Source organism: Drosophila innubila, assembly GCF_004354385.1.
Source record: "Drosophila innubila isolate TH190305 chromosome 2L unlocalized genomic scaffold, UK_Dinn_1.0 5_B_2L, whole genome shotgun sequence".
Classification (NCBI taxonomy): Eukaryota; Metazoa; Arthropoda; class Insecta; order Diptera; family Drosophilidae; genus Drosophila; species Drosophila innubila.
In genome coordinates, this window is record NW_022995373.1 from 3,447,437 (window position 1) to 3,466,588 (window position 19,152).

Genomic DNA, 19,152 nt, shown 5'->3' on the forward strand with positions numbered 1-19,152 from the left:
TTTTTTTGCTATTAATTTATATTTTTATTTACAGATAGGTTTAATCTTCTTCATCATCTAAGGCAATTTCTAGATAATCATAAGAATCATCAGCGGAGTCCAAATCTTCATTTTCTATTTCTGACGTGATTGTTTCATAGTTCGGGGGAGGTGGGCATTTTAAAAGATTTATTACTTCTGCCGGGAGGTTTTTTTTTTAAATTTCTTTTGCCTTTCATTTAAGCAAATACTGGATATTAATGGATCAGAAGAATCCATAGCTCTATAAAAAACATCAGTCATATTGTTTAAGCGGCAATTTTTTCGGGCATGTGACTTCCTATCGTTTTTATAGTACTTGTTCCTTGCTTCTGAAGCATTTTCTCCTAAGCATCCAACCGGAACCATTATTTGCCAGGAATTGAGGAAAATATTTGGTAATTCGCGAATGCTCTTTTAGCCGTGTTTCCATCATTACTATTCCCACCTCCGTTTTGTTTGGGAATGCTTGCATGTAGACTCATTTGTGTCCACATCATTTCCTGAATTTCCTTTTTCCGAGCCATCATTTCGAATTTGTTAGACTGGGTGATTTTTTTAGAGGGAGATGGATCCGTAATCCAAGGTTATAATAATCGCCTGCGAAAGCCACCTTGAGTGAGTAACTTTAAACCTTGAAAACATACGGTTGCATTTAGGCAAATATTTCTAATTATGCTTGATGAAACTGCAAACTTTTTTCTCAATTTGATTAACGTGTGAGTTGCTGAGTTGCCTTATTTTCATTTTCTCCAACACCCACTTCGTTGCGGCACTTCGTCGCGTCCATTGTTGTCTCAAACCTCCAGCAGTGTTAAGCGGTGAAACTCATATTCGGCTGAAATATGTCATTTTTGTCGAAAACGGGCAAAGAATATTATTAACACTGTATTCTATATACTTTTGCGAGAAACATACCAGTTTCAGTTGCTCGCAAGCGCGCGCGCGCGCAGAACACAATTACATTTGCTAAATTTGAGCTGTAAAAATACTCCAACAACAATTGACGATACACGACAAAACATTCAGAACATATAAAAACTAACATACAACGTTGAATCTAGATACCTGTACGATTATTTGCCATATTTCCAACGGAATAGTTTTATTTTCTCTTGAGTATAATTGGAAAACACATTCAATTTTGAGTATTAAAAATATAAAAAAAAATACATTATGAACAATTTTCGGACTTTTTGCCCATAGTGGAGTGGTTAGCTGAACGAGCAATTTTAACTTCAAGAAACGATAGAGCCGTTATAACTAATGATTTACTTTTAAAATCATTCGATGGGCAAGAAATTACATACAAATCATTTGACTAATAGCCTATTTCCACGACAGCACATTTGGCTCATTCCACGCCATTTTCATCATTTGGTCCAAATGTGGACTTCGTTTCAGTATAAAATCCGAATGATAATTTTGGCTCATTCATAATGAATGAGCCGAATTTTTGCCATTCTCCCCGGCGAATTTCAGTATTTTTTTTATCGAACATGCGATGTTTATCGATAAGCTCGTGAAAAAAAAGCAGTTATAACCAGCTGTTTTCTTCAATAAAAACGGTAGACATTAAATTTGCGCCAATTATAATATCATAATAAATATCAAAATGTTGTTATGGTCTGCTTCTTATAATTTGTGCACAGAAACCGAACAGCTGATTTGCTTTGGGTGTCTTAACAGTTTCACATTTGGTCGTGGAAAGCCAAATATGAGCCACATTCAAATATATGAAAATGTGGCAAATGTGAGTGGTCGTGGAAATAGCCTATAAGTCCTTGAAGTTGACAATGCTGTTCATTATCCAGTTGAGTTTCTTAACAAACAAAATCCACCTGGATTTGCATTGCATAATCTTACTCTAAAGGTAGGTGCACCAAAAATGTTGATACGAAACCTAAGGCCGCCAAAACTATGAAATGGCACAAGATTGCAAATAAAAGATCTTAAAAAATGTACAATTGAAGCCACAGTATTTACTGGTTGTTACTGTTATTATAACAAGAATACCTCTAATATCTGATAACCAGCCCTTTGAGTTTAATAGATTGCAATTTTCAGTTAAAGTCTGTTTTGCTATAACAATAAATAAGTCACAGGGGCAGACTTTAAAGTTGGCCGGACAATTTTTTGTGGCCGGCTCAAGAGTTAGTTCTGCTAGAGACTTATTTATTTTGGCTCCTGACAGCAAAACAAACAAGTAGGCGTTTACAGTCTAGCACGCTCGACAGTAGGATACCCTGAGCCCAAATACTATACTGAGATTGATTTTCGACCAATTGTTCCTATGGCAGCTTTATGATATAAAAGACCGATCTGATCCAAATTTGGCCAGGTTGTACAAAACCAAGCTTAATGCATATTCTATCAGTTTGTTTAAGATATCTCAAAAAAACAAAAAAGTTTTTCATACATACTTAGACTTCATTTTCGATTGAGCGTCTCTATTGCAGATATATTATATGGGGAACCGATTTGAACCAAATTTGGTCGGGATGTATAACACCAGCCCAGATGAATATTCTATCAGTTTGGTTAAGATATCTTAACAAACAAAAAAATTTTTAATACTAAAACTTCATTTTCGATGTATCGTTTCTATGGCAGCTATATGATATAGCGGTCCGATTCAAAAATAAAAACAAACTTGATCTGCATATGGTATCCTGGAGCCTACATACCAAGTTTGAAGTCCCTAGCTCTTATGGTCGGAAATCGACGCGTTCAAACAGACGGACATAGCTCAATCGACTCGACTGTTGATCCTGATCAAAATATATATACTTTGGGGGTCTACGCCCCTTCTGCCTGTTACATACATTCTGCCAAAGAAATTGTATACTTTTTTGCTCATTTTCAATGGGCTCAGGGTATAAAAAAAAATTACAAAGCAAAAAAAAAAATAAATAAATAAAACAAATTATATTTGATATTTTTCATCTACTTAAATACAAATTTAAAAAAAATTTATTAGAAATTGATAAATTGGTAAATCGCAAGTCGTAATCGATGTAGCGTGTGTCAAGAGTAGCCACAAACTACAACTTTGCTCAGCCTGCAATCTGGCAGCACCCATTTTCCTCTCTCACTCTCTCCCTCTTACGCAACAAATTCAAGCCTGCCAAAGGCTGCTGCAGTGCGCGCGAAATTTGAAATAAAAGGCAATGTCTAATTTTATGAGATTCTTAAAGCGGAAAATGCTAAGTTTTTTTTACAGCGATAATAAGCAGATACTTATTATATATGTGTAAGGAATCGAAAATTATTGCAGCTTTCAGTGCTCATGCTAGTGCTGCAAAATGATCGCTATTTCTCTCATGCCATACTAAAATGCAAAAATACATATTTATATATTAACACAATTATATTTTAATCAAATTGTATATTTGTATATACATAAATTATACATTAACATTTTCATTACATGATATCGATAATATTTTTGCTTATCGCAATTCTTATTTGGTACCAAAAAAAAATTGGTACTAATTCGTTCTGTCTTTGTGCGCCTTGCATACAAACGTGAACATGCTGTCTCGCTCGCACGTTTGATTTGCCATGCAAATGTAATTATTGAATTAAATGTAAACTCTGAAATAACTTCTTTATTTTGGGTCAATCGCTTTGAAATTTTCAGGGTCGTTTAATACGCATACTTCTCAACTGATTGTTCAGTTAGGGAGTGCTATGTCAAAAATTGCGCCTGTAAATCGTTTTGTGCAATTAGGGCGTGGCACCTAAAATTGGAAACAAACTTGACCTGCGTATGGTATCCAGGAACCTACATAACAAATTTGAAGTCTCTAGGTCATATAGTACTTAAAATCGAAGCCCAAAAGAAAATTGGTACTATTTCTTACTGTGTTTGTGCGCGCCTTGCATACAAACGTGAACATGCTGTCTCGCTCGCACGTTTGATTTGCCATCCAAATGTAATTATTCAACTAAATCTAAATTCCGAAATAACTTCTTTATTTATGGGTCAATCGCTTTGAAATTTTCAGGGTCGTTTAATACGCATACTTCTCAACTGATTGTTCAGTTAGGGAGTGCTATGTCAAAAATTGCGCCTGTAAATCGTTTTTTTTTCAATTTGTGGGCGAAGGGGGCGTGGCATCAAAAATTGGAAACAAACTTGACCTGCGTATGGTATTCACAAACCTGCATTCCAAATTTGAAGTCTCTAGCACTTACAGTCTCTGAGATCGACGCGTTCAAACAGACGGACAGACGGACAGACGGACAGACGGACAGACAGACGGACAGGGCTAGATCGACTCGGCTGTTGATCCTGATCAAGAATATATATACTTTATGGCGTCTGCCACCCCTCCTTCTGCCTGTTACATACATTCTGCCAAACACATTATACCCTTTTTTGCCCATTTTCAATGGGCTCAGGGTATAAAAATGTAGTATATAAGGAAGTATTGCAATAACCGAAGTCTATCTATTGAACACTTTTCAATTATCTGCCGAAGAGTGTATATTTGGTGAAATTTCACATATTTGTGAATAATTATTAGATTGGATATCCGAGCACACTCAGTCATTGAACTTGACAATGCTGTCCGTTATCCGGTCGAGTTTATAAGCAAATGGATTCATCAGAAATTCAATTGAAGAAGATAAGATGACAGTGGATTATACTTATTGGGGACACTACTTTATAAAAAAAAGTGCGCCAAATCCTCTACCTCTGTGGTGGTGTGGAAATGAGGAACACTTATTAGATTTTATGAATAAACTTTAATTACATACTTAATTTTCAATTATGCGAGCGAAGCGAGCACGAGTTAGAACCCCCTAGTTTTTTATAAAATTTTAATAAATTTAAGCTTATTTTTTTGGACAGCGAAACTACAATATTTTTCCTAGATGTAATATTTTTAGAATAACTTTTAAGACTTTTGTGTTGGGACTTAAACGGAAATGTCCACAAATATTTTAATGGCCCTGACTCTTGAATTATTCTGTAATAATGAATTAAAAATAGATGTTTAGGCTTAAGTAAGTAATTAAACAGATTAGGATATTCCTTACTATTATATTATATAATGTCTTTAAATCTTTTAAATCATTTATGTAATACTCTGAACATGTAATATAACCAGCTTTAGTAATTTTTTTACGAATTCCCTAACTTTATCATTTATTGAATCCAAATCGCCAACCATTAATGAGTAAAACGTAATGAAAAGAAGCTCACGAGCAGTTGCTTTAATGTAACGATTTTTTAAATGGTTAATTTGAAAAGGGGGACAAAAATTTCCAATTTCCGAAGTACCATATTGAAAGTTTGTTTTTCTAATATTTAGGGTTTCTAAATTAAAAATCTTATTTTTAATATAGTATAAAATTATGGGAGGAATATCATATTTCAAGATACCTTCAAATACATCATAAAGAATGTCCGCAGCAAAATTTGTTACACCTGAAAAATGGTTGAGCTTGTTAAACACAATCATAATTTATTCCAGTCAATGTCATATCAGATGTTTCGATATCCTTTTTATACCCTGAGCCCATTGAAAATGGGCAAAAAAGGGTATAATGTGTTTGGCAGAATGTATGTAACAGGCAGAAGGAGGGGTGGCAGACCCCATAAAGTATATATATTCTTGATCAGGATCAACAGCCGAGTCGATCTAGCCCTGTCCGTCTGTCCGTCTGTCTGTCCGTCTGTTTGAACGCGTCGATCTCAGATACTATAAGTGCTAGAGACTTCAAATTCGTTATGTAGGTTCCTGGATACCATACGCAGGTCAAGTTTGTTTCCAATTTTAGGTGCCACGCCCCCTTCGCCCACAAATTGCACAAAATGATTTACATGCGCAATTTTGACATAGCACTCTAACTGAACAATCAGTTGAGAAGTATGCGTATTAAACGACCCTGAAAATTTCAAAGCGATTGACCCATAAATAAAGATGTTATTTCGGAATTAACATTTAATTCAATAATTACATTTGCATGGCAAATCAAACGTGCGGGCGAGACAGCATGTATACGTTTGTATGCAAGGCGCGCACAAAGACAGAACGAATTAGTACCCATTTTCTTTTGGGTACCAAATAAGAATCAAGCGATAAGCAAAAATATTATCGATATCATGTAATGAAAATGTTAATGTATAATTTATGTATATACAAATATACAATTTGATTAAAATATAATTGTGTTAATATATGTATTTTTGCATGGCAAAAATCAGCAGAAGCTGATAGCTATGCATGAAATTGCATGAGAGAAATAGCGATCATTTTGCAGCACTACTCTTGCATCTTTGCTGAGCACTGAAAGCTGCAAAAAATTAATTTTAATTATTAATATTTTCGATTCCTTACACATATTATTATATTAAAGTTTATTATATTAAACTTATTTAAAATTAATTAGGAATTGATAAATTGGTAAATCGCAAGTCGTAATCGTAGTCGAGTGATGTATTAGTTCAGTGAGGCATTAATAACGTAGTCTGCAGTGATAAGCACAGTGATTTAAGAAAACCGAAAGTTGCTCATAGTTTCGCGTGTGTAATTTTTGATACCCTGAGGCCATTGAAAATGGGCAACAATCAACTTTTATAAAAGGGTACATGGGCTCAGGGTATCCTACTGTCGAGCGTGCTCGACTGTACACCTCACCGCGAGCGAAGCGAGCCGAGGGGTAGGCGAGCAGAAGCGAGCAGGCGGACCCTCTTGTTATTTCTATGAAAGCGGTTTGAAAGTTAAGAAATCTATCTCGTTATGAAAGTATATAACGCTTTTCTTTGTACATAGATATTCTTTTATTAATTGTTTAGCGTAAGTGTTTGTCATTTTTTGTACTTGATTTGTGTTCTAGTCTTATGAAAATAGTGCAATACATTTACTTCATTATTGTTACTTTTAATGAATTCTATTTGTCTGTTGCAATAGTTAATTGGTCTTTCTGTTATTGAAATATAATTTTGATTATCTTCTTGTGCGCTATGCACTGTTGCTGCTGCAAGTTGCAATACTTCCTTATATACTACATTTTTATACCCTGAGCCCATTGAAAATGGGCAAAAAAGGGTATAATGTGTTTGGCAGAATGTATGTAACAGGCAGAAGGAGGGGTGGCAGACCCCATAAAGTATATATATTCTTGATCAGGATCAACAGCCGAGTCGATCTAGCCCTGTCCGTCTGTCCGTCTGTCTGTCCGTCTGTTTGAACGCGTCGATCTCAGATACTATAAGTGCTAGAGACTTCAAATTCGTTATGTAGGTTCCTGGATACCATACGCAGGTCAAGTTTGTTTCCAATTTTAGGTGCCACGCCCCCTTCGCCCACAAATTGCACAAAATGATTTACATGCGCAATTTTTGACATAGCACTCCCTAACTGAACAATCAGTTGAGAAGTATGCGTATTAAACGACCCTGAAAATTTCAAAGCGATTGACCCATAAATAAAGATGTTATTTCGGAATTAACATTTAATTCAATAATTACATTTGCATGGCAAATCAAACGTGCGGGCGAGACAGCATGTATACGTTTGTATGCAAGGCGCACACAAAGACAGAACGAATTAGTACCCATTTTCTTTTGGGTACCAAATAAGAATCAAGCGATAAGCAAAATATTATCGATATCATGTAATGAAAATGTTAATGTATAATTTATGTATATACAAATATACAATTTGATTAAAATATAATTGTGTTAATATATGTATTTTTGCATGGCAAAAATCAGCAGAAGCTGATAGCTATGCATGAAATTGCATGAGAGAAATAGCGATCATTTTGCAGCACTACTCTTGCATCTTTGCTGAGCACTGAAAGCTGCAAAAAATTAATTTTAATTATTAATATTTTCGATTCCTTACACATATTATTATATTAAAGTTTATTATATTAAACTTATTTAAAATTAATTAGAAATTGATAAATTGGTAAATCGCAAGTCGTAATCGTAGTCGAGTGATGTATTAGTTCAGTGAGGCATTAATAACGTAGTCTGCAGTGATAAGCACAGTGATTTAAGAAAACCGAAAGTTGCTCATAGTTTCGCGTGTGTAATTTTTGATACCCTGAGGCCATTGAAAATGGGCAACAATCAACTTTTATAAAAGGGTACATGGGCTCAGGGTATCCTACTGTCGAGCGTGCTCGACTGTAGCCGCACCTCACCGCGAGCGAAGCGAGCCGGGGGTAGGCGAGCGAAGCGAGCAGGGGGCGGAGCCCTCTTGTTATTTCTATGAAAGCGGTTTGAAAGTTAAGAAATCTATCTCGTTATGAAAGTATATAACGCTTTTCTTTGTACATAGATATTCTTTTATTAATTGTTTAGCGTAAGTGTTTGTCATTTTTTGTACTTGATTTGTGTTCTAGTCTTATGAAAATAGTGCAATACATTTACTTCATTATTGTTACTTTTAATGAATTCTATTTGTCTGTTGCAATAGTTAATTGGTCTTTCTGTTATTGAAATATAATTTTGATTATCTTCTTGTGCGCTATGCACTGTTGCTGCTGTACTGTTGGAAATTTCTCCTAATTGGGTTCGGTTTTATACCTTCAGTTGTTACAATATGCCCAAGGAATTCAGTTTCCTTTTTCATAAATTCACATATGTCTAGCTGTAATTTTAAATTGGCTTCTCTGAGCTCTTTGAAATCTCTTTTCAATGACAATATGTGTTCTTCCAATGAAGTGGAATACACTATAACATCGTCCATATAAACCAAACAATCTTTATAGATTAAATCTTCTAAAAGATTATTCATGCAACGTTGAAAAGTTGCAGGAGCATTTTTAAGTCCATAAGGCATACGAGTATACTCATAATGGCCGTTTTTTGTTGAAAACGCGGTCTTTGAAATTGAATCAAAATCCATTTGAATCTGATGGAAGCCTTTTGCTAGATCAATGGTAGTGAAATATTGACATCTTCCAAGTTTGTCTAATATATCATCCATTATCGGGATAGGGTATTTATCATCGATTGTAATTTCATTAAGGTTTCGATAGTCAATGACTATTCTAAACTTTTGTTTTCCCGATGCATCACTCTTCTTTGGTACAATCCAAATTGGTGAGCAGTAAGGAGAATTTGACTTGCGAATTATTCCCTGATTTATAATTTCTTTAATTTGTTTTTCTACCTCTTCGTCATATGCTTGAGGGTATTTGTATGGTCGTTTGTAAATGGAATCTTCGTGTTTAGTTTGAATGACATGCTTAATTGTACTGGTGAAAGTCAAATTTTCACTTTCTTTGTACTGTATGTCTCTAAACTCGAATAAGATTTTAATTAATTTATTTTTTTCTTCTTCATTGAGATGTTCTAACCTGTACTGATTACTTTCTTTTAGTTCATTTTCAATTGCGAAATTAAAAGGCCGATCTTCTGTAAGAGGTGGATCAAGGCAATCAATTGCGGTATCTTTTGTAAATGGTGGATCACGGCTATTAAATGCTGTATTGTCCTTTACGAAGTCTTATATCTCATGATAAATTGATACCCGCTCAAAATTACAACTTCTTCCTTGTAATTAATTGTTGCTTGACAGGCTTCGAGGTATTCTCTGCCGATTAATACATCGTAATTTTTTGAAAATTCGTGTATATAAAATTTTTGGTGTGACGGACAGAGTTTGTTAGGGGCTAAAGAAATACTTTGGTTTAAGTTGATATTTCCATTTATAGTATGAACTTCTAGTTTGCAAGTGGTATATGGGAATTCTAGAAAATTTTTTCTCATTAAATTAATAGAAGATCCTGTATCTATTACACACCTGAGATGTTGGTTATTCATAATTAATCGAATGAAGGGGTTTCTTTTAATTTGGGGTCCGAGGCTGCTTGATGAAAATTTTCAGCTGTATCCATTTTGTACTGACCACTATTACTTTCTCGTTGTCTTTTGACTGGTTGATTTGAAGTACCAGGGCTATTTCTATTTGGTTGGTAATTCATTGGGTTACTAACTCTACCTTGATTGAGGTTCTGTTTGAATTCTTGATGCAATTGCTGATTGCTTTCGCTCGGTTTTTGCGGATTATTATTTTGATAATTAACACGCATATTTTGTGGATAAAAGCTTTGATATGCATTTCCATTATTCCTGCGAAAAATATTACTGTCTGATGGGTACGAAGTATTATTGTTACCGTTTGATTTTGGTCGGTCCAAATAGTTATTTTCGTACAGTCCTTCTCTATGTGCTACCTGGTTCAATTTTGTTACTGTCGTTATGTCATGTCTAGCAAGAGCCATAAATATTCTGTCTGGTAGTTTTCTTGAATTACGTCTTTAACTGTGTTGTTCATGGCATTTATGTATAAAATTGTATTTGAAGGTATTCCTTCTAGCATTAACTTGTTTGATATTACAAAAGTCTTATACTCTAGGTCTTCGATAAACTTACGGACACTGCCATTATAATTTGTGTTGTATAATCTACGTAAAAGTTCTTCATAGGGCGTCTTTGTTTTGAATTCCTCGATAAGGGCGTTCCTTAATCCTGTCCAGTTTGTTGCTGCCGACAATTGAGATACACGTTGAGCTGCTCCAGTCGTCTGCATCTCAATGGCTCCATATAGGACACTGTGTTGTCGTACGTCTTGGGTTGGGTATAGTTGTAGAACATAATCGACTCTTCTTATGAAGGCTGCCAGCTCTTCAGTTGTTCCATCGAAGGTTTGAATTTTTTGGATTTGTCCAAGGGCTTGCTTCAGATGATGCTCTGATAGCTCCATTACTGGTGGTGGTACCATTTTGACTTTGGTTTTATTTTCTTTTTGATTCGAAAATGTGGCCTGGGATATTAGTTATCCTTTAGTGGTCACAAAACACAAAGTTAATTTTACGTTTAAATAAGCACAATCACTTTTGTTTTAGCCTAGGATATTAGTTATCCTTTAGTGGTTAAACTTGATTTATTGTAACTTATTTACGCACATAAGTTCTTTAGCGGATGTGTATTAAATTAGTTTCACTTTATTGAAGTTCAACGTTATTTGACTTGGGATATCGCGAATCCTTTAATAGTCTATTCAGTTGATCAATTTTGCAAAAACACTTAACACATCCTACCGGCTGCGCCAATAACAATGTTCAATCCGGTTTAGTTATAAAAAAATAAACTTTATTTATAATACGGAAAAGGCGAACATTCGAGTTAGAGAATAAATCTAGACTAATCATAAAGTGTGTTGGCGACGCTTAGCAAACCTCGGCTGTGGGATCTTGGAGATGGAATCTGCTCTTAAGTAAATAGAGATCTTAGGGATCGCTCTCTTGGGATGACGAACGTTTGGGGTGCTAAGCAACAGCTTGGATTTGAGCCGCGTTGACAATACTGACCCTTAGTGAGCTAGCGGATGTTTATGTTAACATTAGGCTCGTGGGAGCACTTGAAATGTTATTTTCACTATTCTTATTGATATCTTATTACTTGATACGAGAATGTGCTTAGGCATACATAAGTGAGGTGTCGTATTAAATAATATAAGTGGGTATGTGTAGTGGATATGTTACTATATATATATGTGTAATGAATCGGAAAAATTAATAATTAAAATTATTATTTTGCAGCTTTCAGTGCTCGGGAAAGATGCAAAAGTACTGCTGCAAAATGATCGCTTTTTCTCTCATGCAATTTCATGCAAAGCTATCAGCTTCTGCTGATTTTTGCCATGCAAAAATACATATTTATATTTTAACACAATTATATTTTAATCAAATTGTATATTTGTATATACATAAATTATACATTATCATTTTCATTACATGATATCGATAATATTTTTGCTTATCGCTTGATTCTTATTTGGTACCCAAAAAAAAATGGGTACTAATTCGTTCTGTCTTTGTGCGCGCCTTGCATACAAACGTGAACATGCTGTCTCGCTCGCACGTTTGATTTGCCATGCAAATGTAATTATTGAGTTAAATGTAAATTCCGAAATAACTTCTTTATTTATGGGTTAATCGCTTTGAAATTTTCAGGGTCATTTAATAAGCATACTTTTCAACTGATTGTTCAGTTAGGGAGTGCTATGTCAAAAATTGCGCCTGTAAGTCGTTCTGTGCAATTTGTGGGCGAAGGGGGCGTGGCAACTAAAATTGAAAACAAACTTTACCTGCGTATGGTATCCAGGAGCCTACATAACAAATTTGAAGTCTCTAGCACTTATAGTATCTGAGATCGACGCGTTCAAACAGACGGACAGACAGACGGACAGAAGGACAGACGGACAGACAGACGGACAGGGCTAGATCGACTCGGCTGTTGATCCTGATCAAGAATATATATACTTTTGAGGGGTCTGCCACCCCTCCTTCTGCCTGTACATTCTGCCAATGACATTATACCCTTTTTTGCCCATTTTCAATGAGCTCAGGGTATAAAAAGCGCAAAGCGGTGAGTGTTTGCATGCATACATATATACGTATGTATATTATACATAAAGATATACAGTATGTCAAGTAACTAATTAGACAAAAATATGTATTAAAAAAATATTTCGATGTTTTGACAACCATAAGTAGCTCTTATTTGAAAGTAATTAAACAAAAAAACAATAAAATGTTTATTTTAAATAAAATATGCAATAGTTTTAATGTGTTAAAGTTACTTGACTAACTGCATTATACATACATACTTACATACATTATTTCGCAAAACATAAAACATTTTATTATTTTATAGAGCTCAGATATCCCAGAGAACAAGGTGTCAACACAGCAGACAGTGCAACAATGCTTTGAAAATATGGAATCCTTTAAAGGTAATAATGATTACATATAACTTATAAACATGTTATTGTATTTACATTATCAGAAGGTGGATCAAAAGCAATAGACATTACAATATGCCCGTCCGTTGCGTAGAAAAAGAGGGATTAACTAAAGTGATGGCAGCTTGCGCCCCTAGATACAAGTTACCTAGTCGCTCTAAAGTAAGACTTACACTGAATGTAATTATTTGTAAATACAAGACCCTTCTTTTTACAGATGACTTCTTTGATTGAAGAAAAATATAGCGTCAAGACAGAACATATAAAGTTAATGTTCCAAAAAGTTGACTACGTGTCCTTTACTTGCGATATTGTCACACTGACAAATTCAACCCGATCATTCCTCATGATAACCGCTCATTGTCTTTATGATAAGAAGCTTGCTTTAATTAACCTAATTGTAACGGTAAGAATAACAATTATTTACTAACTATAAGTGCGCAACTAAGTTCCCGCTGTTTGTCAATAGATGATGCCAACAGTGTGTGCTAGTCGATTCTAACATAACGTAAACGTTATTAACCAAGCTTAGACATATGGTAAACGAACTGCTTCGACACATTAGTGATTTTGTTTTTGTATCATATACTTTTCGTTTTGTGAAAATGTCTGATTTTGTGCCGAATAATCGTCATTTGCGGGAAGTGTTAATTTTCCTCTTTCATTCGAAAAAAACAGCGGCTGAAGCGCATCGAGAGCTACAAAAAGTTTATAAAGATGCTGCTTTAAGTGAAACAACTTGCCGAGATTGGTTCCGTCGCTTCAAAGACGGTGATTTCAATGTTGACGACCGTCCGCGTGAAGGAAGGCCAAAAACCTTCGAAAACGCTGAATTAGAGGCATTGCTCAATGAGGATCCGTGTCAAACGCAAGAAGAACTTGCTTCAGTATTAGGAGTTACCCGCCAATCCATTTCCAAGCGATTGCATGCTTTGTCACTGCGCGAGAAGCTGCCGCAATACGCGGAGATGCATGAAAAAGTGATTCTATTGCCAAACCCGTTAAAACCTACCTGGAAACGCTGAAATTGTAAATCTTAACCCACCCGCCATATTCTAAAGATATTGCGCCGTCCGATTATCACCTGTTCCGATCGATGGCACATGGACTAGCTAACCAGCAGTTCCATACATATGAAGACATGAAAAAGTGGCTTGATTCGTGAATAGCTTCAAAAGATGAACAGTTTTACCGGGACGGTATACGAGATCTGCCAGAAAGATGGGCAAAAGTAGTACCCAGCGATGGGCAATACTTTCAATGATTAAAATGTAACCATTTTTTCAGATTAAAGTTGTATTTCCATCAAAAAAACAGCGAGAACTTAGTTGCGCACCTAATACATTTTCAACTTTGTATTTATTATGCTTTATGTTTTATAGTCTCATACGGTAGATCTTATAAGCAAGATGCTTATAAATGCTGCCAATGACTTTAGCATTGATGAAGTGAAGTGGAATAGCTTGACAACAGACAATGCCGCCAATATGATAGCGGCGTCACGTCTATTTGTTGGCAATAACCGTCACATATCATGCTTGGCGCATACAATAAACCTATTGGTGGATGATGCTCTAAAGCAAATTGGACCGTTCTTCCCAATTGTCGATCGCATTAAACAGATAGTGACGTATTTTCATAGGAGCACTACTGCCATGGATGATCTGCGTGAGACTCAATTAAGAACTGGTACACCTGAAGGACGTGTGAGGACACTAATACAGAATGTAGACACCCGGTGGAATTCTTGCTTGGATATGATGGATGCGTTTTGCAAACTTGCAAGCGTGGTGTCATAGGTGCTTCTTAAAAGATCCGAGAATGCAAAGACCCTTACCTGCCCTGAAATGCTTACAGCAAGTAAACCTTTTGCTGCCATTTAAAGAGGCAACCGAAAACATCAGTGGCGAGTCATACGTGACTGTCAGTCTGGCGATCCCGTTGGGTAGCTTGATTCGAAAATGGTTAAAACACATCGAGGTCAACACCAAGGAAGGAGAGGCTGGCAGGACGATTATAGCTGCGAGCTCCAAAAATCAGTTAGATCCCCTAGAGAGATCGAAATATCTCGCCAAGTCCACATTATTAGATCCTAGATTTAAGAAACTGCATTTTTGGTCGCCTTTGGTCGTTACTGACGCTGTTCACGCCCTTAATGTCGAGCTAATGAGCACAGAAAAACCGGTATGTAAAATTGATTAACCTATTACATAATTTAATTAATGCTTATGTATTTAAAATGATGAAATTAAGCTATATTTGTGTATGCCACCCATTGATAAGGCAAGTGATCCCATACAATTTTGGCATGGGCAATCAGAAACAATGCCAAATCTGGCGAAGCTGGCCTTTCGCTATCTGATAGCTCCTGGAAGCTCTATTTCCTCCGAACGATTGGCGTCTGCTATAAAGGGTGTGGTAACCGACGCAAAGACCAGAATGACGGACCAACATATTAAAGAAAGAGTTTTTCTTAAGTCGTTAAAAAATGATTTATGGTAAAAACATACATATATAGCATATAACAATAAGTCTTTAAGTAAATATTTACCCTTTAATTGAATTATAAAGGGTATTTTGAAATAAATTTTTTTTTGCTATTTCTATTTTAAATTACAGAAAAAATTAATCTGGCTTTAATCATGCTCAGACATGGGAGATAAATCAAGTTTGAAAACATATTCAAATGTGTGCATTTTTGGGACTTTTTGAAGTCCCGCATAAATATCGAAAATATCGATATTTTTTAGTTAAAAATATCAAATAAAAATGATATTTTTTCATATCGAAATATCGTTGATATTGATATTTTTAAAAATATCAACAGCCCTAATACAGTCAGTATTCTGGTAGAAAATTCTTTTTGGGACTACCATTATAAAAATAAATACATTTTAAGACATCTAACTTAAAAAAAAAATACCTGTGAAAAGGATTTTCCACATATTACATAGTAACGGTCAACTTAAGCAATTGTTCATTTAAAACTGCTTATAAATTGATATAGTTTATAAAAGTCACTTAAGTTTAAGTGAATTTCATATTATTTTTGTTATATAAGTGATTACCAACTCAAAAAAACACTTCAGAAGCAAAAATAGCAAAATTATCGTCAACAGTCGCGTGCGATATTCCCTTGTGATGCAAGCGATCAGCTCAATCCGAAAAGAACGTCTACAGACGGTCTTCAGTATTTTGCACCTGACGGTCGTTCCAACCAACGGAAAATTATGAAATTTAAAACTTTAGCTTATTTAACCTATCAGGCCTGTTCCGAACTTCAAACTTTTTCAAAAATGTTTCGATAGCAGTAAGTCATCGACCGTATCAGCTGTTTTAGCCAAACCATAAAAAAAAATCTATACACGAGGTATAAGTCTAGTGACGAAAGCATATTCCAGACCCAAAATTTCTGATTATAATAATAGTTACTTTTTGCGCAGTGCCGAATGTCAAATTTCGTTTTTTTTTGTTATTAATTTATATTATTATTTAAAATTTTTATATTAAGCTTTATGTTTTCGTCACAAAATTGGATATCAGAAATTTTGGGGCTAGTGCTTTCGTCACTAGACTTTTACCTTGTGTAGAGGTTTTTCTTGTGGGATATCAGAATTTTTTGCAATTACTTTTTTTTACTATCATTAATGCAGACAGATAATAAAATATGTACATTTATTTGTTGGATATCTTTCATATTTAAAAAAAAATGGTTTTCTTTAATAATGAGAGAACAAAGACGTGCTCTCTTTGCTCGCGGTGAGGTGCGGCTACAGTCGAGCACACTCGACAGTAGGATACCCTGCGCCCAGGTACTCTTTTATAAAAGTTGATTTTAACCAATTGCTCCTATGGCAGCTATATGATATATGGAACCGATTTGAACCAAATCTGGTCAGAATGTACAAAAAACAATAAACTTTTTCAAACTAAGACTTCATTTTTGTCCGATCGGTCCTATGACAGCTATATAATATAGTGGACCGATTTAAACAAACTTTGGTAAGGATGTACAAATCTAAATGCTTATTCTATAAGTTTGGTTATGATATCTCAAAAAACAAAAAACTTTTTCATACAAAGATTTAATTTTCGATTGATCGTCTCTATTGCAGCTATATGATATAGTTAACCGATTTTAACCAAATTTGGTTAGGATATATAGTACAAGCCCAGTTGCATAGTCTATAAGTTTGGTTCCGAAACTTCATTTTTTATGTATCGTTCCTATGGCAGCTATACGATGTAGTGGCACGATCCAAAAATAAGAACAAAAATTTATCTGCCTATTGTATCCAGGAATCTACATACCAAGTTTGAAGTCTCTAGCTCATATGGTCTTTGAAATCGACGTGTTCAAACAGACGGACGGACGGACAAGCAGACGGACATGGCTAAATCGACTCGGCTGTTGATCCTGATCAAGAATATATATACTTTAAGGGGTCTGCCACCCCTCCTTCTGCCTGTTACATACATTCTGCCAAACACATTAAACCCTTTTTTAAAAAAGAATAAATAAATTTCATATATAACAAGGGTAGGTCAATTAAACTAGTTTAAGCCCAAATTGTCAAAAAACAAAACTAAACTATCTGGCAATACTTACTTTTTTTGCAACACAAAACAAAATTTTCTGGCAACACTGGCTATTTTTGTCGCGCAAAAGCTGTCTGCTACATAGGTTTGCTGATATGCCACTTTATTGCTGCTGTCATCTTTGAACTCTTAGCAATATGCACATATACACTTAGTCGGTAATATCTTGCCGAAACGAATTTTTACAGATAAGTGTGATATACCAAAAATCGCGAAATTTTATTGACTAAGATGTCATTTGTCAATTTTTCAAAAATCGCTAAGATGTAAGCTAAAAAACATTTTTCACCTGTAAAATGTTACCTGAGTACTTTAGAAAAAAGTTTACTTTAGGACATATCTGCAGCTTCTATGGCTTGGAAACTATTTTAGCGGGACTAAGCGTTTTCCCGCTTAGCTAGCGCTTTTTTCAAAAAGTCGTAGAACAAACTTTTCTAGATTTTCGAAAAGAAATTAATCCCCATCATAACATCTAAGATTTTTTATCGCTTTGATGCAAACATAAAAACAAACAAACAGTCAAACAATTTTTTCATCTCACTAAAAATTTCAAATTTAATTACCTTTTGAACTAGCAGTCCGATTTGGGTGATTAAGGTATAAATCGACGAGTAGTTTTAATTAAAATTTTTACAAAATAAAAATTTTACTAAAAGGCCCCAACAGCTCCATTAGCTGCAATCATTTAAATTTTGACCCTCCCACTTACACCCCCGTATCTCATGAACCAGGTAAGTTAGACGAAGTTTTAGTATGCCATTTTGTAAGTTAGGACTAAGCCTTTCGACCGGTGTATAATCTCGATCTGATCGGACAGTCAAAGCAAATTTTCATTGTTAGCTGTATATATTACTAGTCGCCTTTCGCACTCTTCGTGCTGCTTTCGTCACTAGCGCGAACTGCCGCCCGCAGTGATGAAGAAATAGAAATTTTTATATGATTGTATTTGCTAATTTAATTCTGCACAATGCCGGCAATTATGGTTATTGGTTGCTTGCATTTTTGCATTAAATTTTTTTGTCACCAACTGATTGTCTGGCTTGTGCATATCGAAATGAACCAGAGTAGTCATGAATTCAATAATAAAAACATTCAATCTTCAATTTTCCTCTTGAATCCGATTAGAATTACTTAAAACTATTTTTGAAAATTAATTTTAAATATTTCATGTTAAATATAGCACATAGAAGCTAAATTAGACTAAAATTTCGTTGTTCGAATTTTATTTATCAATTTAAGTAACTCTAGCAACTTTCGATTGCAAGAGCTAGTATCAATAACAAAAAGTAAAGTGAAATTCAGAACAGCTCGGTTTATTCATTGCCTTTCGATTTTGTTTTGTATACTACATTTTGTAGATGTTAATAAAAAAATTCTTTTAAATTTAGATTTATATATAGAAATTCTTGACTTAGGTCAGTTCTTTCAAAGGCTTGAAAGTGGCACCGAGCGAAAAGATCTTTGACACCGTCTCAATAGAATCTTTTAAAATAATGGGCAATAAAATATTAGAATCTCTAAGAGTAGCGCTACTCAAGCCGGTGACCCTATTATCAAATAATGATAAAGAGAAAGAAGCAGTACTGTTTACATTTCATGACGATCCAATACAAGGAGGTCATACAGGAATAGCTAGATCATTAGCTAAAATAAAAAGGCAATTTTTTTGGAAAAACATAACAAGAGATATATCAAAGTATATGAGAAAATGCCCCAAGTAACAAAAGTCGAAAACGACTTAGCACACAAAGAC